Here is a 24,616-nt window from a genome sequence, read left to right on the forward strand (position 1 = left end):
ATTTATAAAATAAATACGAAAAAATGTTAGTACAAAATAAAAATCCGAAACTTCGAAGAATTTATAGAGTTTCGCTACTACCAAAGATAGGCGAATATCGCTTAAGAAAAATGTTCGCAAACCTCGGTATATATAGAATCATAGCGACGGTCAATAAAAATACATCGCTAGTTGCGACGGAACGATATTAAACTGTCGCTAAGAGTGACGGTCTTGGAGAACACCGTCGCCGATTTAGATCGACGACGGTTTGTGTATAACCGTTGCTTTTTGCGACGTTTGATAATAACCGTCGTTAAAAGCGACAGTTAGGGACAAACCGTCGCCGATCGGTTTGTCGCCGATCTAGATCGGCGACGGTTGTGGACAACTGTCGATATAGGCGACTCGCACAAAAACGATCGCTGCAATAGCGACGGTTGACGATAAACTGATAGATATGAATTAATTGTGGCGATGAAAATAAAAACCAGCAGACCAGCAGCATTCTTTAAGAAAACAGTAGACAAAAAGAAAATCAGAAGCGACTGATCTAGTAAAACAAAAGCAGTAGAAAGGATAGAAAAACAGAATCAGTAGAAGATGTTGCCTAACGTGACTACTTTAAATGTTACCGTTAAAGTTACCAAGTACTAGTATTAATTGCAGCATTAAATGCTATACGAAGTCATTTAATTCACTTTACCGAGTTTAGTATAAAACAGGACTGATTGTTTTATAGCTTTTCTGCAGGGGTAATAAAGATGACTCTATCAGAAATCTGAAGACATCTTCTGATCATAAACGTTGAACTCAGTCGCTTATTTATACATGGAACAAACCCTTACAGAGAGAGAACTCTACGCATAATATCTTTTCAAGGATCAACGCTATTTCACTCAACGAGACAACCTCGAAATTCCTTGATAACTTTGAGTTCAACACAAAGAAAAGTAGCACACGCTTAATAGCAAACATCTGATCTTTTGAAGATCATCTTGTGCTACTGATTCTTACACTCTTCACAATCTTTTACAACACTTATACTTTATCAGGAAGAGCTTGTAATATGAAAAGAGTCTTTTGAGAACCTTTTGTATCACGTTCTTTTTGAGTCGAGTAACTAAGAGTTTCAGTAGGCAAAGGTGTAAGTCCTTCTGAAGTGGGTGTGTACAAGAGTTGTACTGTAATATCCATAGTCTTTTAGTTATACCTTCTGGAAACAGGAGAAGGGGAGACGTAGAAGATTTCATCTTCGAACTTCCATAAACAACTACTGCCTACTGTTATTATTGTCTTTCACTTACTTCATCAGATTGTTTCCGCACCTATAATTGTAATCTAGGTGAAGGTATACGCAACAAGATAAATTACTATCTCTAACAGGATTTTAGTACCTCATCAAAAGAAAGGAAAAACGAGTAGAGTTTATTCACCCCCCCCTCTAAACTCAACTTCGATCCTCAACAATTGGTATCAGAGCAGGTTATTCTTGTTCGTGAAAAACTACAACATATGGCACACTTTAGCAAGATCCCTATGTTCTCTAAGGAAGATTTTGATGATTGGAAGATTAGAATGCAAGCTCATCTTGCAGCACAAGATGATGACATGTGGTATGTCATCACAGATGGTCCATTGAAAATATTAAAGCCTAACACAGCTGTTGTTGTTACTGAGGGTGCACCGCAGATGGTTGAAAAATCAAGAAGTGAATGGACCAGCGAAGATAAGAAGAAGGCCAACCTTGATAATGTTGCAAAGGATATATTATATAAAACTCTCGACAAGAATACCTTTAGCAAGATTAAAATGTGTTCTACTGCAAAAGATATTTGGGAAAAGCTCATCCAGATATTTGAGAGAAATGAGCAAACGAAAGAAAACAAACTGTCTGTAGCAATGCAGAAGTTCGAAAATCTAAAAATGAAAGCTGGTGAAACTCTAAATGAATTCGATGAATCAGTAGCTTGGTAAATGAGCTAACAGCTCTGGGTAAAGAGCATAGCAACAGAGAAATAGCTCTCAAGGTGATGAGAGCCTTACCCAGAGAATGAGATGTAAAAACAATGGCTATGTGAGTGTCCAAAGATCTAAACAAGTTGGAACTGCACGACTTGTTTGCAGACCTGAAAGCATACGAGTTCGAACTGGAGGTAAGAAGTGGAGAAGAGCCCTCAAGTCTACCTACCAAAGCTCTTGCTGCTACTGCTACTGCTACTGCTACTACCTCTTCTACTGCTGCTACAGCTGTACCTCAAGCATTACCTACTGTGATCATTGACAGTACATTGGAGAAGACTGCTGAACAAATCAGTAGTGATGCTATGTCCTTGTTTGTAAAGAAATTCTCCAGGTTCATGAAAAAGAACCATCGAACTTATCAGGGTCCCAATCGCAACTTCAAGAAAGATTCACCATCTGGTGATACGGGATGCTTTAACTGCGGAAAAATAGGTCACTTCATTGCTGATTGTCCTAAACCAAAGAAGGATGACCAGAAGATAAAGGATCACAAGAGGAATGACAAAAAGTCCAGAAGAGATCGAAAAGCAATGATTGCTGAAGAAAGCAAATCCAAATGGGCAGACTCCAGTTCTGAGTCATCTGATTCAGAAAGTCATTCCAGTGACAGTGATGCAGAAGAAGTTAAATGTCTCATGGCAAACACTGATTCAACCTCGACATCTGGAGAGGTATTTGATTTTGATTCTAACGAATTCACATGAACTGATCTGGTTAATGCATTACATGACATGGTAGAAGAGTATTCTAGACTTTCTCAATCATTCGAAGAAGTTAAGATCGAAAATCAGAACTTAAAGGATCAGAACAGTAAGTTAACTTGCTTGCAAGTAGACAGCTGTAATGATTTACAAGTTGAGATGAGTAAATTAAAAACGGAGAATGAAAGAGCAAAAGCAAATTACCAGAAGATGCTTTCTGAAAACCAGAAGTTATCACTACTGGTAAATGCTTGGAACAAGTTTTCTATTTCACTGGAAAAGATGCAAGAGTTACAAAAACAATCTGGAGACAAGAGTGGTCTCAGATTTTGTAATAATGAAGGCACCTCTGAAACAAATACTAAGCCAAAACTTGATATGTGCAAAGGGAAGTATATTCACTTTGTGAAATCCAGCGTGGTACAGAAACCAGAAGTACCTACTGTTTCAGTAGAAAGGAATGTAAATCAGATGAACAGAAGAATGCACTATGGTCTGGGTTATGTTAAACCTAAGGAAAAAGTTGACCAGAGTTCTAGAATCATGAGTGGATTCAACTCAGGAAGACAACCTCCTATGAAGGTTAAAAACTACCAGTACTATAATTCTAAACCTGTTCAAAAGAGATACAGGTTGGACAACAGAAACAGAAGGGAAGAACAACATACTAGGATGCACAATGTTAAAAACAACAGACCCTTTGTTGCACACACTTCCATGGATACCCGAAGTACAAAAATTGTACAAATGTGGGTCCCCAAAGAACTGATAAGGCTTGGACCCAAATAGATTTGGGTACCAGATACAAAAATTTATGTTTGCAGGAACATCAGAAGAAAACAGAAATCAGTAACTCTACATGGTATCTGGACAGTGGATGTTCCAGACACATGACTGGACAGAAAAATCTACTCTCCAAGATAATGAGTTGCACTGGACCAAAGATAATTTTTGGAGACAACTCAAAAGGTAAAACCGTGGGTAAAGGTAAGATTATCCATGGTAACATAACCATTAATGATGTGTTATTAGTTGACAACCTTTGTTAAAATCTAATTAGCATTAGTCAACTATGTGATAATGGTTATTCTGTAGCTTTTCAGAAGCACTCATGTGTAGTTAGAGATTCTGCTGAAACTACTGTATTAACTGGAAAGAGAGAAGGCAACACCTACAGAGTCTCTTGGAACTAAAATCATGTCAACACTCCTACATGCTTAGTTGCCTCGCTTAGTAATAAACACTGGCTATGGCACAAGAAATTGAATCATCTGAATTTCAAGTCAATCAATCATCTCAAAAATCAGAATATAGTTGATGGCCTACCTGATATTAATTTTGTTAAAAATCATGTTTGTTCTGCTTGTCAGCTTGGGAAACAGAAAAGATCTAGTTTCAAGAACAAAGATAGCAAGTCAACTTCAAGATGTCTGGAATTACTGCATATGGATCTATTTGGTCCAATCCCTATCATGAGCTTAGGGGGAATGAAATATACTCTTGTTGTTATTGATGATTTTTCTAGATTCACTTGGGTAATATTTCTCGTAGGAAACGATCAAACCAGTAGCCTCCTGATCAAGCTTCTGAAAAGGATTCAAAATGAAAAATCTTTTTCATCATTAAAATCAGAAGTGATCGGGGTACTGAGTTCACTAAAAAAAATCTTGAGTTATATTTGGATGAACAGGGGATTCATCATGAATATTCAGCTGCCAGAACACCTCAACAAAACGGAGTAGCTGAGAGGAGAAATAGAACTCTAAAAGAAGCAGCTAGAACAATGCTAGCAGATGCAGACATCTCTCAGCGCTTCTGGGCTGAAGCAATTAACACTGCTTGTTACACGCAAAACAGAACTATGGTCAACAAAAGGCACAATCAAACTCCGTATGAAATATGGAAAGGGAATAAACACAACGTATCTTATTTTCATGTGTTTGGTTGCAAATGTTTTGTAATAAATAATGGCAAAAATCACTTAACTGCATTTGACTCAAAATCAGATGCTGGACTATTTCTTGGTTACTCTGCTGTAAGCAAAGCCTTTAGAATTTTCAAAAATAGAACTCTTAATGTTGAAGAGTCGATTCTTGTTGTTTTCGATGAAGACAGCAGTGCTCTTGAAATATCTAACACGTCAGATTTAAGTAACAGGTTAGACAGGATCCACTTGGAACTGGACAGTGAAGATGATGTAGAAGCAAACATCAAGGATCTTCAAAAATCCAGAACCAGACATTCCGATAGTGGAACCAGAAGTACAGACATTAGATCTGCCAATACAAGCAGAAGACACTCAAGAACCTACTACTGGTTCCGTCGAGAACAATTTCAACATATCAAATCAGGAAGATATCCTTTTAAATCCTTTTATTTGGAGAAAATCTCATCCTCCATCATTTGTTATTGGTAATCCAGCAGCGCCTTTGAGAACCAGAAGAAAAATGATAAATGAATACATACATGCTGCGTTTATTTCTCAAGATGAACCAAAGAAGATTGAAGAAGCTCTTTTGGATCCCAGTTGGATAGAAGCTATCAAGACGACTTCTCTTCTTCTGAATTTTATTCATCATTCATCAGTTATTTTTCTTATTTAGCCAACAGTAAGTTATTTGCAGGAAAGAAGAAGGGAATATCAAGTACTTAAACTGAAATTTTATTAGAAACCATTCCAGTACATTAAACGATGCAGAAGTAAAAGCAGTAGATCAACAAATGCTCTTTAACAAGAAGCTTTACATTAAACTTTTTGCATTCAATAATATCAGCAAATCGTAGTATCTTCAGCAGGAAAAGGATGGTCTGCTTCGAAAAGATTCCAGCAAGTTTGGGTCTAGTAAGAATCTAGCAAGCTTGGGTCTTGTTAGCACTAATGTATAATCAGATACTTTACAGGGCATCAGCTTCATCGATCAACCAGCACTCTCTTATTGCATTAGAAAGCCTCTGGAAAAGATCGATGCTACATTTTCGACTAAATGGAAGCAACAAATCTTTTTGATTGTTGACATTACAACTCCAGGAGTTTGATCCAAGGATCATTACGTAAAGAATGACATCTTCAAACTTCCTTCTGAACATTTTTGCTTCGGCTCCTGGATCAGACTCTAACTCTTCTTTAACTTGATCTTTCATTTTAGATAATGAATGTTTAACTTCGTTTAAGTTGTGCAGGCATTTATAGTAATCTTCGGAAGACACAAAGACTCTTGCGACTGTTCATTTTCAACGGTTCAGATTGAAAGATTGCAGTTTGTGTTTACTATCCACTTATTAGTTGCATTTACCGAGGGGGAACAGTATCTTAGTCAGACTAAGATTTTTATACCCTTTTCAGAAAACAGATAGAGTATTTGTCTTTTTGATAAAACAACAAGTCTGCTGGTTTTGCCACAGTGCTCAAATATTTCAGCACTCTGAAACTTCCAGCAGACGTTATCATAAAACGACAAATCTTCTTCTGATTATTTTTATTAACCGTCTGGACAGCCCGCCTATTTCAAATTTTAAATTATTCGCGTCTCTGACAAACTTTGCAAGTCTTTTCAAACATTCAACCATAAATATACTGACACGTGTCCTTATGTTTACTTGACGGCTGTACATTCATTTTAAAATATCACCTTCTCATTTTTCACTTTTACCGTTTCAAAACTGTTGCTACTCAGCTACTGTTTTCTCTTAATCATCTTCTATCTACTGCAAATTTTATCTGATCATTTCATCGTAGAGAAATGGTCGGAGCATACACTCTTAAGGCATATCAAGTCAACTTTTCTTCAGTTCTCAATGTCAAAGATAAGAATCTTGTTAAAATGTTTCAAGACCTTGAGAAATCAGGACTTCGAAACTTCTTGGAAGCACCAGCTGTGATATACAAAAATGCTCTTCTGGAGTTCTACGCTAAGGCAACTGTGCATGAAGGAAAGATCGTCCACTCTCAAGGAGATGCATCCATCTCCATTGATGTCGCACTATTGGGCGCATTTTTTCTCCTCCCACTTTCAGGTACTTCTGAACTATCTGATATTTCCAAGCTAGAAATGTCTATTGCTCTTAGCACTTTCTCAGCCACTGGAGAAGAATTGTCTCCTTCTTGCCACAAAAAGTTACTCAAAATGGAATATCAAATTCTGGCTGATATTGTGGCGAAGGCTATATTAGTCAAAGCTGGCACGTTCGACAAGTTAACAAAGGAGAAAGTTCAAGTGATGGCTGCCATCACTAAGGGAACTAAAGTGGATTGGAGTCATTTCATATTCAGAATCATGAAAGACATGGTCATCAAGAAAAGTTCTGGATTCGCTGTTCAGATTAGCACAATGCTCAAGGATGCTGGTTTCGCTTTTACAAGTGAACAGGATGCTGTTTCGGTAACAATGATTGATGCTGAGAATGTACTCGCTTTAAGGCCCAAGCCAACCGTGGCTGAATTTGTTGCCTTGAAAAAGGAGATTGGAGAGACTCTTTCTGAGACTCAGAAACCTCAACGAAAGATTAAAAGGAAAAGAGTGATCGTCTCTACTGATTCTGATAAAACAGTATCAGAAGAGTCTGCTGCTGATGTTCAACCATCCCTACCAACTCAAATCAAAAAGAAAGCACGGACTGTTCTTAAAATCAAGAAGACAGCATCAATTTCTGAAATTGAGAAAGTGCCAATTAGACAGGTGTTTCCAGAAGTGGTTCCATCTGCACGATCTAATGCTCCTACTTCAGTGCAAGCTGCTGCATCTGTTCCAGCAACATCTACTGCTTCTACTTTCAGACCAATGTCTGGAATAGTGATTAGAGAACCAACAAGGGGGTCTTCTGCATTTCGACCCATTTTGCCTATTTCATCAACCGACAAAGGCAAAGGAAAGATGATTGAAGAACCACAACTTTTTGGACTCAGAACAACTGTGACCACAGGTGTTGATCTTCATTTGGCAGAAATAGAAAGCTCTGCCAATGATGACATGAATTTCTTTGACGAGTGGCACAAGGTCCGAGTTTTTCATTCTTTTGCTTACTTCAAGAAGAAAGGATCCTATGGGAAAATAATGAACGCTGAGAAGAGGGTCTTTCAGCTTGCCAAAACAGAAAATGTAATCGAGGCCTTGCGTAGAAGAAGCTACATCCTCGAACAGCTGAAATGTCAGAAGTTGGAATCGGTTCTGAAAATTCTTAAATCAAATTTTGATCCTACAATTCCTACTGCTGTTCAGGATCAAAACATCATTCTGATTCTAACTGACAAATTGAAACAGATGAGTGAGCAACTTCTTGATCAAGAAAAGGGCTTTGGCGAGCCAATTGAATATCAAGTCGGCCTTGTTCCAGACTTTCCACAGATCCAGACAGTTGAGGAACAGACTACAACTTCACAAAAAGCTTCTGTTCTCAGTACTCCTACATCACCAACAAGGCCTCTTCAGTCATCATCTCTTTTGTCTGTGCATGAACTGGCTTCCGTTGAAGAAGTCATTGAGTCAATTGTTCCCACGTCCCCTACTACTCAGGAAGCAGTTCCAGCTACTTCATTGCCACAATCACCCTCTCCAACCGCAGAACAACATATGGCAGAATCAGATGCTGTATCTCTTTTGCCAAATCTAGAGAAATTTTCTGCAGCTCATCAAGCTGAAATGAAAGTTCTTCTGAACCAGCAATCTGAACCCATAAGTGCAAACAATCAGCTTCACCTACTGCCGTTGCTCCAACAGAAGAGAACTTGGTCTCCAACTTGGTTGCTCCTGATGAAGAGATTGTTCCTACCATAATTGTTGCCGAACCAAATGTCTCTGCTATTCCAGATGAAACCTCTGCTGACCCTGGTCCTTCTACTGCTGTGATGGACACCACTTCCCTCACCACCAATCAAGTCTCTACTGCACTGATTGTCACTGATCCTGTTCAAACTCTCACGAACACTCGCGCTGCTGAAATGAGGCAACGCATGCTTGCGCGAACCCCCTCACCTGAATCAGAATCATTCAATTTGGAGTTTCAGATTGACGTTCTGCAAAGGGAACTCAATAACCTGTCTGATTTAGTCAAGCGGATGTCCTGTGAAAGCATATCAGAATTTAGTGGTGCTCAGCTCTTCAGAGAACGAATGAGCAAACAAATATATAAAACGGCGGAATCCGTGGAGAAAATGCATGCTGAAACCATTGTTTTCAGACAAGCTGTATCGAGAAATTGTAGTCACATCGTGCTTGCTCAAACTGATATACTAAATCGACTCACCGAGCATGATTATCTCATTCGATCATTTTCCACCTCCATGGAAGTAATGGATGCCAAGATTGATTCTCAAACTCAATCTCTCACTACTCTCAATGATCGTATCTCTACTCAAGCTCCGTATCTTGAGATGTTAACCAATGGCATTCAAAACTTGTCTGGAAGAATGAATGATCTTATGGCCCATGTGATTGCTGCTGATGCCAAAAAGGGGGAAGAAAAACGAAGAGATCCATCTGAAGCAGAACTAAGGCAATCAGAAGCTGAACCTTCAGATAGAAGATTTCAGGATCCTCAAGATGAAGAAGTCATTTACAGGGACATTGGAACTGATTGACAATTTACTGTGTTAATTTCATTGATATTATCCTTTTGCTAACTAATTATCTGTTATTTAACGCTTTCCTACTGTTTAGGTTTTGGCATCACCACAAAGGGGGAAATTGATAGACATGAATTAATTGTGGCGATGAAAATAAAAACCAGCAGACCAGCAGCACTCTTTAAGAAAACAGTAGACAAAAAGAAAATCAGAAGCTACTGGTCTAGTAAAACAAAAGCAATAGAAAGGATAGAAAAACAGAATCAGTAGAAGATGTTGCCTAACGTGACTACTTTAAATGTTACCGTTAAAGTTACCAAGTACTAGTATTAATTGCAGCATTAAATACTATACGGAGTCATTTAATTCAATTTACCGAGTTTAGTATAAAACAGAACTGATTGTTTTATAGCTTTTCTGCAGGAACCTTTTTTTTGGTAATAAAGCTGACTCTATCAGAAATCTGAAGACATCTTCTGATCATAAACGTTGAACTCAGTCGCTTATATATACATGGAACAAACCCTTATAGAGAGAGAACTCTACGCATAATATCTTTTCAAGGATCAACGTTATTTCACTCAACGAGACAACCTCGAAATTCCTTGATAACTTTGAGTTCAACACAAAGAAAAGTAGCACACGCTTCATAGCAAATATCTGATCTTTTGAAGATCATCTTGTGCTACTGATTCTTACACTCTTCACAATCTTTTACAACACTTATACTTTATCAGGAAGAGCTTGTAATCTGAAAAGAGTCTTTTCAAAACCTTTTGTATCACGTTCTTTTTGAGTCGAGTAACTAAGAGTTTCAGTAGGCAAAGGTGTAAGTCCTTCTGAAGTGGGTGTGTACAAGAGTTGTACTGTAATATCCATAGTCTTTTAGTTATACCTTCTGGAAACAGGAGAAGGGGAGACGTAGAAGATTTCATCTTCGAACTTCCATAAACAACTACTGCCTACTGTTATTATTGTCTTTCACTTATTGCATCAGATTGTTTCCGCACCTATAATTGTAATCTAGGTGAAGGTATACGCAACAAGATAAACTACTATCTCTAACAAGATTTTAGTACCTCATCAAAAGAAAGGAAAAACGAGTAGAGTTTATTCACCCCCCCCCTCTAAACTCAACTTCGATCCTCAACATAAACCGTTGCTAAAAAAGCGACGGTTTTTAGTAAATCATCGCTTATTTTGTGTATTTAAAACCGTCGCACAAAAATGCGACGGTTTAGTCACACTGTCGCAATATTAGCGACAATGTATTACAAATTGTTGCTACAATAGCGACGGTTGACAGTAAACCGTGGCTACAAAAGGGACGGTTTTCATTAAACCGTCGCTTATTTTGGGAGCGACAGTTTTTTTAGAAACCATCGCATAACATTGCGACAGTTTAGTCACATCGTCGCAATATTAGCGACAATTTATTAAAAACAGTCGCTACATTAGCGACGGCTGTTGATAAACCGTGGCTAAAAAAGCGACGGTTGTCATTAAACCGTCGTTTATTTTAATTAGCGACGTGTAGAACCCGTAATTTAGACTACGTATAAGTCATGCATAATTCCTAGTATCTTAAATTAAAATCATTTTATTGCATGAGTATCTAAATTCTTTTTTTAAAATTTATTAATTTCATGCAGTGGTTTAAGTATTAGCTGTTCAGTTAATTAAGTGAGGCCGGACTGGAGTTGGAGTAAAGAGATAAATTTTAATATTTAGAAAATATTCCTAGAATTTATTTAAGTTAAATAATAAGTTGATTTAATGTAAAAGAATGGTTAAAGAATTATTTAAATAATTTGAGATAAGTAGTAAACAAAGTTCAATAATTAATTTCGTAATTCCCTAAAATAAATAATGGGTAGATAAAACACTAGAGATTTAAAATTTAATAATTAAGAAAGATTTTCCCCTCCATTTCATTAAAATTTCGGCCACCCCTCCTCATTTTTTTTAAAAAAGATTTAGTTCTTTAATTTACAACTCATTTCCTTATCCTTTTTCTTGGGAGACAATTCTATCACACTAAATCTTCAATAATTATTAATTAAGCAATCTCCTACCCTATTTTAATTATCAAAAATCGCCCCCTCATTTAACTTTAAAAGATTTCATTAGTTGGACAATTTATTTTCTAATTATCTTTCCATAACTTTTTCTAGCTAGACAATCCCTCAACTTTTAAATCACCAACAATTAAATATTTAAGCACTTTCCCTACCTTATTTTGATTGAAATTTTTGGCCATCACCCTTGCTAGACTCAAAAGATTTGACAACCCATTCCTTGATTCACTTCCTCAATTTTTTGTAGGAAAATATTCTCCCCACTTTTAAATCACTATCAAATAATTAATTAAGCAATTTTCCCTTGTACCTAGACACTAGAATTTGTCCCTCACCCTAGAAAATAGTCCTCAAAATCTTTTTGATAGCAAATCAATTCCTTATCTCACCAACTCACTAGGATAGCAAGATTCACTCTTCCTTTATCTTGCAAATTTCCTTTATCATTCCTAGCCATCTCCCCTCTCCCCAATCTTGAAATTTCAGAGTAAAAATAGAGTGAAAAACCGTGAGTTCTAGGGAGGAAATAAGAGAGAAAAATCGAGTTTAGCAAGAAAGAAAACAAGGAAGGAAGAACACTCCGCCTCCTCCGCGCCGCGTCGTCGTTTCCTTTTGTTTTCTTCAAAACAAAATATTCAGGCATGTATATATTCTTATTTGCTCTTCAATCAAGTCGTATTATGATTTTTAAACACCACATGATCACGATTTTTCAACCAAAACCGAAATACATCAATCCATTTTCAGAAAATGAAAATGCAGAATTTTTTGGATTTCCTTTGAACCTCACGGGTTGGTTGTTTCTGGTGATTTCAGGGTGTGGTTCGATCCTAGGCTTCCAAGGCGGCCTCTAGACATGTACTAGAACATGTTAGGATCATATTGGTCCAACAGTTCAAGCCCATGCATGCTGGAAATCGAAAAATGATAGCAACTCTCCCTTCATGCCATTTGAGTCTCGATTTCTGTCATGTTGCTGTCAAGGAGGGGGGGGGAGTTGCTGATCTTGGTTGCCCTAGGGGCCTATAGCCATGGTTAGAACACCTCCCTATCATGTCTAAGACGTGACCAAGTCGGCCTTTGAGGCTTGGTCCATGGTGAATCGATTTTCAAATCAAAAGAAACAAGAACAGCCCATGGCCCCTTCCCCTTATTGCATGTGCTGTTCGGTTTTTGTGGAGTGGTGTGGATCTTGGTTGGCCTCTGGCCCTTAGCCACGGTTCATACCACACCCCTTGATGTTTAGATCGTGTCATGGTCAATCAAATGGCCAATGGAATGATCCATGACAGCAAAACAATAGCAATGCCCCATGCGCGCAGGTTTGCTCTCGGCTGGGAGTGTTGTCGCATTTCATGGTGTGGTTCGAATTGTGGCTAGCCTAGGGCCCTTAGCCATGGTTCAAATCATCCCTTAGGTTGTTGGTAAGAGGTTCTGATCGGTGGTTCAAGCCCCAATGGCCGGTAGTCTCAAAAACGACGCAAGGAATTGAGGGCGCTGCTGCTGTATTTTGATAGCAAGCGGTGTCGCGGTTCAGAGGTGAATTTCGGGTCCTTGTTTGGCTTTTAGCCTATGGCCTTGGATTGGACAGTGCCTCATCAAGTTAGGAAGGTCATGTTTTTGGCCGTTTATGATTCGGATCATTTTAGAGGTCGTACGAGAATTTACGGTGCAATGTGCAAAAATGACTCTCGAAAGAGCGTTTCACGTTTTTGGCATCCATTCACTAAATTTCGAGTAATGTAAATTTAGGAGCATTATTTCATCCTTTTAGGCGTATTTTAATCATGACCATATGATGGTTTGGTGTTGGTTCGGGTTGGTATGGAGTCATGATTAAATACGAAGTCGTTCGGCGTAATTGTCGCGTTTTCGGATTTAATTACATAGTTTGGTCAAATAAATCATTTGCATATTTTCATGTTAGATTTAAGTCGCAGCGAGCTTGGTACAATCCAACCCAATTGGTAAAATTTATACAGGATATTTAATTACGTATTTAATTATATTATGTGCATAAAAATATATAAAATATCCATTTTTGGAGATTTATGCGATATTGCTTGTGGCTACATCGCTATCATGGTTTCACCCGATGGTCACTTACCGATTCAGTTCAGTTCATCCCGATGGTCACTTACCGATCCCACCCAGTATACTGTGGCATTAGTCTGATCACACGATTATTACTTCACCCGGTGGTCACTTACCAGTCAATTCATTTCAGTTCAGTGCAGGGGCCACTTGCGTAGACCATAATCTCACCAGAAAATTATTACATGTTATTTCATTACAGGGCTCCAAGGAGCAAACATTTTCACTATGATATTCAGTTCAGTACGCACGTATTATAATTAATCATGACACGATATTTTACATTAGGCCTCATGACATGATATTTTCACTTGCATGGAATTTTATTATTTATTTACTCGTTATTTACGATATATGCATGCTGAGTCTTTAGACTCACTAGACTTGATTGTTATAGGTAGTGATGAGGTCGGGACCGAGGGCGGAGACCAGTGAGCTAGCTTGGGTCGGCAGTAGTGGAACCCGAGGGCCTCATTTTCAGCATTTAGTATTTTTATTGCTCCAACATTTTTATCTATCGTTGGATAAATTTTTAACTGTTATTTCACAAACATTAATTTCTTCCGCCGCTATTTTGAACATTAAACTTGATTTATCAGTTTATTTTATGAATGAGGAATTTGAATTATTTTAAACAGAAAATTTTAAATTTTTCCGCAAATTTTTAAACACGAATTTTCGGGCCATTATAGCTGGTATCAGAGCCTATGTTCTTGTAAAGGATTGCACTACTACTGACCTCGAAAAGCACATGAAGTCACGTCTTCGGTCTGTAAGTTTTATATTTATGCATTTTATTTTAAGCATGAATTATTTTAACAAGCATGATTTCATGAAATATTTTACGTTCAGATTTCAATTATTCAGTCTTTGTTTAAATTTAAATAAACTATGGAATTATGCATGTTAGTTACGTTGGGTTATATATGGAACAGTATGCCTCCTAGACGCCAGGTTGGACGCCCGAGAGGTGGTGGTGAGCACCGTCATGAGGACGGTGAGGATCAGAGACGAGAGGAGAACGGACCCCCACCCGCTCTTCCAGACATTAATGCCCAGATACTAGCTGGGATGAATCGGTTCTTTGCACAGTTTGTGGGGAACAATGCCGCGGTGGCAGCTAGGCCGACCGGGGCCGAAGCTATTTATGAGAGATTCATGAAGATGCGTCCTAAGGAGTTTTCAGGGACGACGGACCCCATGATTGCCGAGGGTTGGATCAAGTCCCTCGAGGTTATCTTTGAGTTTATGGAGCTTGGAGATGCAGACAGAGTCCATTGTGCCATCTATTTATTCGGAGGAGATGCCCGCTTATGTTGGGAAGGAGCATCAGTAGCCCTGAACTTGGCTACACTGAGTTGGACGCGCTTCACGGAGGTATTCTACTCCAAATATTTTACTGAGGAGGTGCGCACCAGGTTGACCACGGAATTCATGAGCCTGAGGCAGGGAGATCTGACTGATACGGAGTTCATCCATAAGTTTGAAAGGGGTTGTCATTTTGTGCCCCTGATCGCGAATGAAGCCAAAGCCAAGTTAATGCACTTTCTGGTGGGTCTACGGCCGATCTTGCGCCGTGATGTTAGGGTGGCTGACCCTTCTACTTAAGAGGTCGCCGTCTCCAGAGCTCTAGCCGCAGAGCAAGATCAGTATGATATTGAGAGGGATCGTTAGGGCAAGCGCCCAATCCAGATACCACACCGCCCTCCTCCTCAGCAGCAGCCTCAGAATAAGAGACCATTTCACGGCCCGCCTAGAAACAGAGGTCAGCAGCAGCAGCAGCGGGGACGAACAGCCCCGAGGACTTTTAAGCATCCAGTTTGTCCTAAGTGCACTCGCCGCCATCCTGGAGTATGTATGTTCGGCTCAGGAAAGTGTTATAAGTGTGGTAGCCCAGACCACGTGCTACCGCAGTGCCCTCAGAGGAATCTGCCTACCCAAGGCAGAGTTTTCGCTCTCCATGCTACGGAGCGAAACCAAATACGATGCTCATGACAGGTACCTTTAAGCTTTAAGTTTTATTTGGGGATTTATTGTTTTGGGTTGAAATTTTGAACATAGAATTGCAGTAGGATTGCATGCACTACTCGGTATTATTTTGGGAATTTAAGTTAGAAGAACTTTGACCTTTGCATATCTATAGGTTAGTTCTTGGGATTTGGGTTCAGCTTGATGTTCCAACCTTTCAGGGAGGATTTTTATATCCGGTTCCGCTACGAAAGCCTTGATAGATTCAGGGGCTACTCACTCGTTTATTTCGGAGACCTTTGCTAATTTCCTCAAGGTCAAGACCATTGGGCTAGACATAGCCTATTCAGTAGTACTGCCTTCTGGCGAGGAGATGGCAGCCACTAATGTGATCCGAGACATAGACCTCGAGCTGCATGGGAATCTTGTTTATGCGGCTCTTATAGTGCTACCGATAAGACCTCGAGCTGCATGGGAATCTTGTTTATGCGGATCTTATCGTGCTACCGATAAGACCTCGAGCTGCATGGGAATCTTGTTTATTCCAGAGTTTGACATCATACTAGGGATGGATTGGCTATTGCGGAACAGAGTATTGATTGACTTTCAGCGGAGATCTGTTCTAGTCCGACCGCCTGGGATGGCACAGTTCTTATTTGAGCCAGACAGGTACTTTCCCTTATCGCGCATTATTCCTTATGTCTAGGCTAGGAAGCTCGTGCATAGAGGGTGTCGGGCGTTTTTAGCAACTTTTATATCTGTCCCCGAGGCACCCAGTCAGTCAGCCACAGATGTTCCGATTGTTAGAGATTTCTTAGACGTTTTTCCTGAGGACGTCTCCGGTATGTCACCCGAGCGAGAGGTGGAGTTTTCTATTGAGCTTATGCCAGGCACGGCTCCGATCTCCAAAGCGCCATACCGACTAGCACCAACAGAGATGGCAGAGCTTAAGAATCAGATTCAGGAACTTCTCGACAAGGAGTTCATTCGCCCGATCTTTTCACCATGGGGCGCGCCAGTCTTGTTTGTGAAGAAGAAGGATGGCTCAATGAGACTTTGTATCGATTACCGGGAGTTGAACAGGGTGACAGTGAAGAACAAATACCCACTTCCGAGGATTGAGGATTTGTTTGACCAGTTGCAGGGAGCTTCGATATTTTCCAAGATAGATATGCGTTCCGGTTATCACCAGTTGAGGGTGAAAGATGCGGATGTTTCCAAGATAGCTTTCAGGACTCGTTATGGCCACTACGAGTTCCTTTTGATGCTGTTCGGTCTGACGAATGCGCCAGCGATCTTCATGGATCTCATGAATCGCGTATTTCAGCCGTACCTTGACCAATTTGTGATAGTGTTCATAGACGACATTCTCGTCTACTCCAAGAATCAGGAGGATCACAGCAGACATCTGACCACAGTGTTGCACACCTTGCAGAAGCACAAGTTATTCGCAAAGTTCAGTAAGTGCGAATTCTGCTTAGAGAAAGTGGCGTTCTTAGGCCACATTGTTTCTAGCAGTGGTATTGAGGTAGACCCCGCAAAATTTGCAGTAGTCAGAGATTGGGTTGTGCCGCAGAATGCATCAGAGATCCGTAGTTTCCTTGGGCTAGCAGGATACTATCGGAAGTTTATTAAGGAATTCTCCTCTATTGCCGTTCCACTCACATCATTGACCAAGAAGAATGCTAAATTTGTGTGGAGCGAAGAGTGTCAGAAGAGTTTCGATACTTTGAAGCAAGCTCTTATCTCAGCACCAGTTTTGGCCATGCCGCCAGGGCCCGGAGATTTTGTATTATATACCGATGCTTCGAAGCTCGGTTTGGGCGCAGTATTGATGCAGCATGGGAAGGTGATAGCGTATGCTTCTCGTCAGCTGAAAATGTAAGGCCCGAGATTTTATTAATGTAATCTGAGATTAATCTGAAATGATTTATTTATTAATCGAGATGATTATAAACGGAACGGATCAGACCGGGAGAGCTGAAAGAAGATTTGACATGAGATGTAAGGAGAAGTCCTCGTGCACATGCGCGACGTGTTGGGCGCACATGCGCGAGGAAGGCAGAACCTTTCGCGCATATGCGCGACAGTAGATGGCGCACATGCGCGGGATGGGCAGAATGTTTGGCGCATATGCGCGACGTAGATGGCGCATATGCGCGAGCTGACAGAATGCTGGTTCGAACTACCGACGCATATGCGCGACTTTTTGCGCGCATATGCGCGCAACGTGCAGAACATGCACGACGCGACTTGCCTTGCTGCATGTTTGGTATGTATATATATATATAAGCATGCGAATTCTCTTCAGAATGAAGGAAGAAAAGTCGAGAGAATCTTAAGAAAGCTCCAAGTTCCTTCGGGTGAGAATTGAGTGTTACGCAAAATCCGTCCGTCCGATTTTAAATCCGACTTCAGCACCGAGTTCTATCAACGCAGGCTACAACTGGACGTAAGTTTTGTTACGTTTAGACATGATTTGAATTTATGATATTGTCAAAATTGAATATGAATTAGATATGGTGTTTCTGCTACAGTAGACATTGTATAATTGAAGTCAGATTAAAGAATAGACTGTTTATACAATTGTTATGAATTTCGAAAGATATTGATTGGGATTTGATATCAGAGTTGTGTTGTTACTGATCTTAATTGTACAGATATTGAGATTATGAAATGTACTGATACTGATTATGAATTATGATATTATATATGTGATGTTGAGATTGACGGGGATATCGAGATTGTATTGTTATGCCGTCGAAACATCAGTTGATTTAGAGTGATCAGATTCAGTAATGATTTCGATGATATCGTTGATATGAATTAGATTGTACCTTGTTCACGATATGGATCAGATTATATACTGATTTGAGTATTGATCAGAACAGATTTTGAATCGAATCATATACTGATATTGTATTTATGCGATTGTCATTGCCAGACTGGGTATGGACAGATTGGAATACAAGACTTCGTCTTCGTCAGACCGGGAAGACAAAGGTATAATTCATGTTTTGTTTGGGGAAGACACAACTCAAATGAGATTCAATTTGAGTTTCCCGACAAAATCACATACTAGAACTGTTGTTTATCTTTTTATATGATTATGCTTTGTTTATAGATTTATATTCAAGCATTTGAGATAGGAAAGTCATTTGGTAGATTCGCCAAATTACTAGATGTTCGATGGTATCGACGCTTCGGATCAGAGTCACTCCGATTGTAGATATTCAATACAGACAGGACCGAAGTCTAGGAATAAGATGTACAGTCACCCCGATTGGGAGGGTAGGTGACAGACAGTGACGTCTTATTCACACTGAGATCCCTAGAGTTAGAGTTGAGTTGAGTCAAGATATGAATTGAATTGAGTTGCATGCTTATGTTATTTTGGTTTCAGAGATTATGGAACCCATTGTTACAGCATGCTTATTTTGATTTAGTTTCATAGACTATGAAACCTATTGTTATGGATTTATGCATGATAATATGCTCTATGATTTATATTGTGTATATGCATGTATACATGTTTTATACTCGGATTTATTCTCACCGGAGTATCCGGCTGTTGTCTTGTTTTGTATGTGTGCATGACAACAGGTGGGGCAGGATCGGGGTCAAGAAGATGATGAGAGAAGATGAGTTAGAGTGGTGATTCCGGACTTATTGTAGACTTGGTTTAATACTTAAAATTTAGTAGTTGAACCATAGACTAGTTTGAATAAGTGTTGTACATTATTGTACTTTTATACTGAGATGTATATTAGTGAAATTCCATTACGTTCCGCACTTACGTTTTAAAAAAAAAATTAGACCCTGTTTATATTAATTGATAATTAAATCCCAAAGATGATTAAGAAGATGATTAGCGTCCGAGTCCCCACAGAAAATCCATGAGAAGAATTACCCTACCCATGATCTAGAGTTGGCCGCCGTAGTTTTTGCCTTGAAGATTTGGAGGCATTATCTGTATGGAGAGAAGTGCCAGATCTTTACCGACCACAAGAGCCTCAAGTATTTCTTTACGCAGAAGGAGCTGAACATGCATCAGAGCGTTGGTTGGAGCTTGTGAAGGATTATGACTGTGACATTAGCTACCACCCAGGTAAAGCTAATGTAGTTGCGGATGCATTGAGCAGAAAGGTCGCAGTGATGGATCATTTGACAGTTTCGAGACCTCTTCAGACTGAGATGCAGAGGTTTGGTCTAGAGACTTATCCTCGAGGTAGAGTTCCCCGTCTATCTACCTTGACTATTCAGTCTTCTCTTCTAGACCGTATTCGCAGTGGTCAATCAACAGATGAGCAGTTGGCAAAGTGGAAGCACAGAGATGAGGCCAAGGGCAGTGTCTTGTATACAGTGAGCGACGGTATAGTGAGATATCAAGACAGGATGTGGGTTCCTAGCAGTGAGTCTCTCCGAGAAGATATTCTATCAGAGGCCCACATGTCGCCGTACTCTATCCATCCAGGGAATACAAAGATGTACAAAGATCTGCAATTATTGTATTGGTGGCCAGGAATGAAGAAGGATATCAGACGTTTTGTATCCGAGTGTCTGACTTGTCAGTTAGTGAAAGCGGAACATCAGAGACCAGCAGGTTTGCTCAAGCCTCTTCCTATTCCCAAGTGGAAGGGGGAGAATGTTACCATGGACTTCGTGACCGGTTTGCCGAAGTCAGTCAGAGGATCAAATGCCTTCTGGGTGATTGTAGATCGTCTTACCAAATCAGCTCACTTTTTGCCTATTAAGACGACTTTCACCATGATTCAGTATGCAGAGTTGTATATCCGAGAGATAGTCCGACTTCATGGTATTCCAGTTTCTATCGTATCTGACAGAGACCCCAGATTCACTTCCTCATTTTCGAAGAGTTTGCATTCGACTATGGGTACGAAGTTGCTGTTTAGCACAGCTTTCTATCCGCAGACAGATGGGCAGTCAGAGCGAGTTATTCAGATTTTAGAGGATCTTCTCCATGCTTGTGTTATTGATTTCTCAGAGAGTTGGGAGTCGAACTTGCCATTAGTGGAGTTCACCTATAACAACAGTTTCCAGTCATCTATAGGTATGGCTCCGTTTATAGCACTGTATGGCCGTGACCAGCTATAATAGCCCGAAAATTCGTATTTGAAAATTTGCGGAAAAATTTAAAACTTTCATTTTAAAATAATTAAAATGCCTCATTCACAAAATAAACTGATAAATCAAGTTTAATGTTCAAAATAGCAGCAGAAGAAATTATTGTTCGCAAAATAACAAGTTTAAAGTAATCCAACAACTGATAAAATGTTTGAGCATAAAGAAATGGCAAAGGCTGTAAATGAGGTCCTCGGGTTCCACTACTGCCAACCCAAGCTAGCTCACTGGTCCCCACCCTCGGCCCCAACCTCATCAGTACCTACAACAATCAAGTCTAGTGAGTCTAAAGACTCAACATGCATATATCGTAAATCATGTGAGGCCTGGTGCCGAAGAGGACGTGTGGTGATCGTCGGTGCCATCAGTTGCACGGACAATGAGCGGCTCCTGACAGGCTTCTAGGTGGAGGGAACATGAATGAACCGACCCACACGGGAATGAGAGGGATTCCGAGACTGTTCAATGTAATGGACTGTACAGTTGAAGAGGGCTTAAAAGATTTGATTTGTACTACTCATATCACGAAGGTTCTTCTTTTCGGTAGCTCATCACATAAGAACTCCAAAGTTAAGCGTGCTTGACTTGGGGCAATTTTGGGATGGGTGACCTCCTGGGAAGTTTCCCAGGGTGTGTGTGAGTGAGGACATAAGCACGCTGGAAAGACTCGTCTTGGTACAGTGAGGACAGTCGTCGAATCTGGGGCGTTACAAGTTATATCAGAGCAAAGGTTCTGTAAAGGGTTGTACTACTACTGACCACGAGAAGCTCATGAAGTCACGTCTTCGATCTGTAAGTTTTACATTTACGCATTTTATTCAAAGCATAAATTATTTAACAGCATGTTTTCATGAAATGTTTTACGTCCAGATATTAATTGTTTCAGTATTTAAATTTAAATAAATTATAGAGATTATGCATGTTAGTTACGTATGGGTTATTTATGTAACAGTATGTCCCCTAGACGCATCCTCGAGCGCACTAGAGAGGATGAGCCTCGCCAGGAGGACGGCATGAACTGGAGGCATGAAAGGGACTTACCACCTCCACCACCCCCTCCACCTGACATGAATGCCCAGATGCTAGCTGGGATGACTTAGTTCTTCGCACAGTTTGCGGGGAACCATGCTGTGGCAGCCAGGCCGACAGGGCCCAAGGCTACTTATGAGCGCTTCATGAAGATGAGGCCGAAGGAGTTCTCAGGGACGTCTGACCCCATGGTTGCCGAGGGCTGGATCAAGTCCCTCGAGGTTATCTTCGAGTTCATGGAGCTTGGAGATGTAGACAGAGTCCGATGTGCCACCTACTTATTCGGAGGAGATGCCCGCTTATGGTGGGAAGGAGCGTCAGTAGCCATGAACTTGGCTACGCTGAGCTGGACACGCTTCACGGAGGTATTCTACTCCAAATATTTCACTGAAGAGGTGCGCACCAGGTTGACCACGGAATTCATGAGCCTGAGACAGGGAGATCTGATTGTTACGGAGTTCATCCGTAAGTTTGAGAGGGGTTGTCATTTTATGCCCCTGATCGCAAATGATGCTAAAGCCAAGTTAATGCATTTCCTAGTGGGTCTACGGCCGATCTTGCACCGTGATGTTAGGGTTGCTGACCTTACTACTTATGAGGTCGCTGTCTCCAGAGCTCTAGCTGCAGAGCAGGACCAGCGTGACATTGAGCGGGATCGCCAGGGCAAGCACCCAATCCAGGTACCGCACCGCCCTCCTCCTCAGCAAGAGCATAAGAACAAGAGGCCTTTTCACGGCCCACCTAGAAACAGATGTCAGCAGCAGCAGCAGCAGCAGCAGCGGGGACGCCCAGCCCCGAGGACTTTTGAGCACCCAGTTTGCCCTAAGTGCTCATGCCGCCATCCTGGAGCATGTATGTTTGGTTCAGGGAAGTGTTATAAGTGTGGTAGTCCAGACCACTTACTTCTGCAGTGCCCTCAGAGGACTCTGCCTACCCAAGGCAGAGTTTTTGCTCTCCATGCCACGGAGACAAACCCGGAGACCATGCTTATGACAGGTACCTTTAAGCTTTAAGTTTGCATTTGGGATATAATGTTTTGGTTAAGATTTTTGAACATAGAATTGCAGTAGGATAGCATGCTCTACTCAGTATTATTTTGGAAATTTAAGTTAGAAGAACTTTGACCTTTGCATGTCTATAAGTTAGTTCTTGTGATTATTGGGTTCAGCTTAGTATTCCAACCTTTCAGGGAGAATATTTATATCTAGTTCCACTACGAAGGCCTTGATAGATTCAGGGGCCACTCACTAATTTATTTCGGAGGTCTTTGCTAATTTCCTCCAGGTTAAGACCGTTGGGCTAGATGCAGCCTATTCAGTAGTATTGCCTTCAGGTGAGGAGATGGCAGCTACCAATGTGATCCGAGACATAGATCTTGAGCTCCATGGCAACCTCGTTTATGCGGATCTGATCGTGTTGCCGATGCCAGAGTTTGACATCATCCTAGGGATGGACTGGCTATTGCGTGACAGAGTTTTGATAGACTTCCAGCGGAGATCTGTTCTAGTCCGACCGCCTGGAATGACGCAGTTCTTATTCGAGCCGGACATGCACTTTCCCTTACCGCGCATTATTCCTTATGTCAAGGCTAGGTAGCTCATGCATAGAGGGTGTCCGGCGTTTTTAGCAAGTTTTATATCTGTCCCCGAGGCGCCCAGTCAGTCAGCCGCAGATGTTCCTATTGTTAGAGATTTCCCAGACGTTTTTCCTGAGGACGTCTCTAGTTTACCACCTGAGCGAGAGGTGGAGTTTTCTATCAATCTCATGCCAGGTACGGCTCCGATCTCCAAAGCACCGTACCGACTAGTACTGACGGAGATGGCAGAGCTTAAGAAGCAGATTCAGGAACTTCTAGACAAGGAGTTCATTCGCCCGAGTTTTTCACCATGGGACGCGCCAGTCTTGTTTGTAAAGAAGAAGGATGGCGCGATGAGACTTTGCATTGATTACCGGGAATTGAACAGGATTACAGTGAAGAACAAATACCCACTCCCGAGGATTGAGGATTTGTTTGACCAGTTGCAGGGAGCTTCGATATCCTCCAAGATAGATCTACGTTCCGGTTATCACCAGTTGAGGGTTAAAGATGATGATATTTCCAAGACTGCTTTTAGGACTCGTTATGGCCACTATGAGTTCCTTGTGATGCCGTTCGATTTGACGAATGCGCCAGCGATCTTCATGGATCTCATGAATCGCGTATTTCAGCCGTATCTTGACCAATTTGTGATAGTATTCATAGACGACATTCCTCGTCTACTCAAAGAATCAGGAGGATCACAGCAGACATGCTGACCACAGTGCTGCAGACCTTGCAGAAGCACAAGTTATTCGCAAAGTTCAGTAAGTGCGAATTTTGGTTAGAGAAGGTGGCGTTCTTAGGCCACATTGTTTCTAGCAGTGGTATTGAGGTAGACCCAGCGAAAGTTGCAGCAGTCAGAGGTTGGGTTGTGCCGCAGAATGCATCAAAGATCCGCAGTTTTCTTGGGCTAGCAGGATATTATCGGAAGTTCATTAAGGGATTCTCCTCTATTGCCATTCCACTCACATCATTGACCAAGAAGAATGCTAAATTTGTATGGAGAGAGAAGTGTTAGAAGAGCTTCGATACTTTGAAGCAAGCTCTTATCTCAGCACCAGTTTTGGCCATGCCGTCAGGGCCTGGAGATTTTGTTTTGTACACCGATGCTTCGAAGCTCTGTTTGGGCGCAGTATTGATGCAGCATGAGAAGGTGATAGCGTATGCTTCTCGTCAATTGAAAATCCATGAGAAGAACTACCCTACCCATGATCTAGAGTTGGCAGCCGTAGTATTTGCCCTGAAGATTTGGAGGCATTATTCGTATGGAGATAAGTGCCAGATCTTTACCGACCACAAAAGCCTCAAGTATTTCTTTACGCAGAAGGAGCTGAACATGCGTCAGAGGCGTTGGTTGGAGCTTGTGAAGGATTATGACTGTGACATTAGCTACCACCCGGGTAAAGCTAATGTAGTTGCAGATGCTTTGAGCAGGAAAGTCGCAGTGATGGCTCATTTGACG

The sequence above is a fragment of the Primulina tabacum genome, chromosome 13 (assembly GCF_025594145.1).
Source record: "Primulina tabacum isolate GXHZ01 chromosome 13, ASM2559414v2, whole genome shotgun sequence".
Lineage (NCBI taxonomy): Eukaryota > Viridiplantae > Streptophyta > Magnoliopsida > Lamiales > Gesneriaceae > Primulina > Primulina tabacum.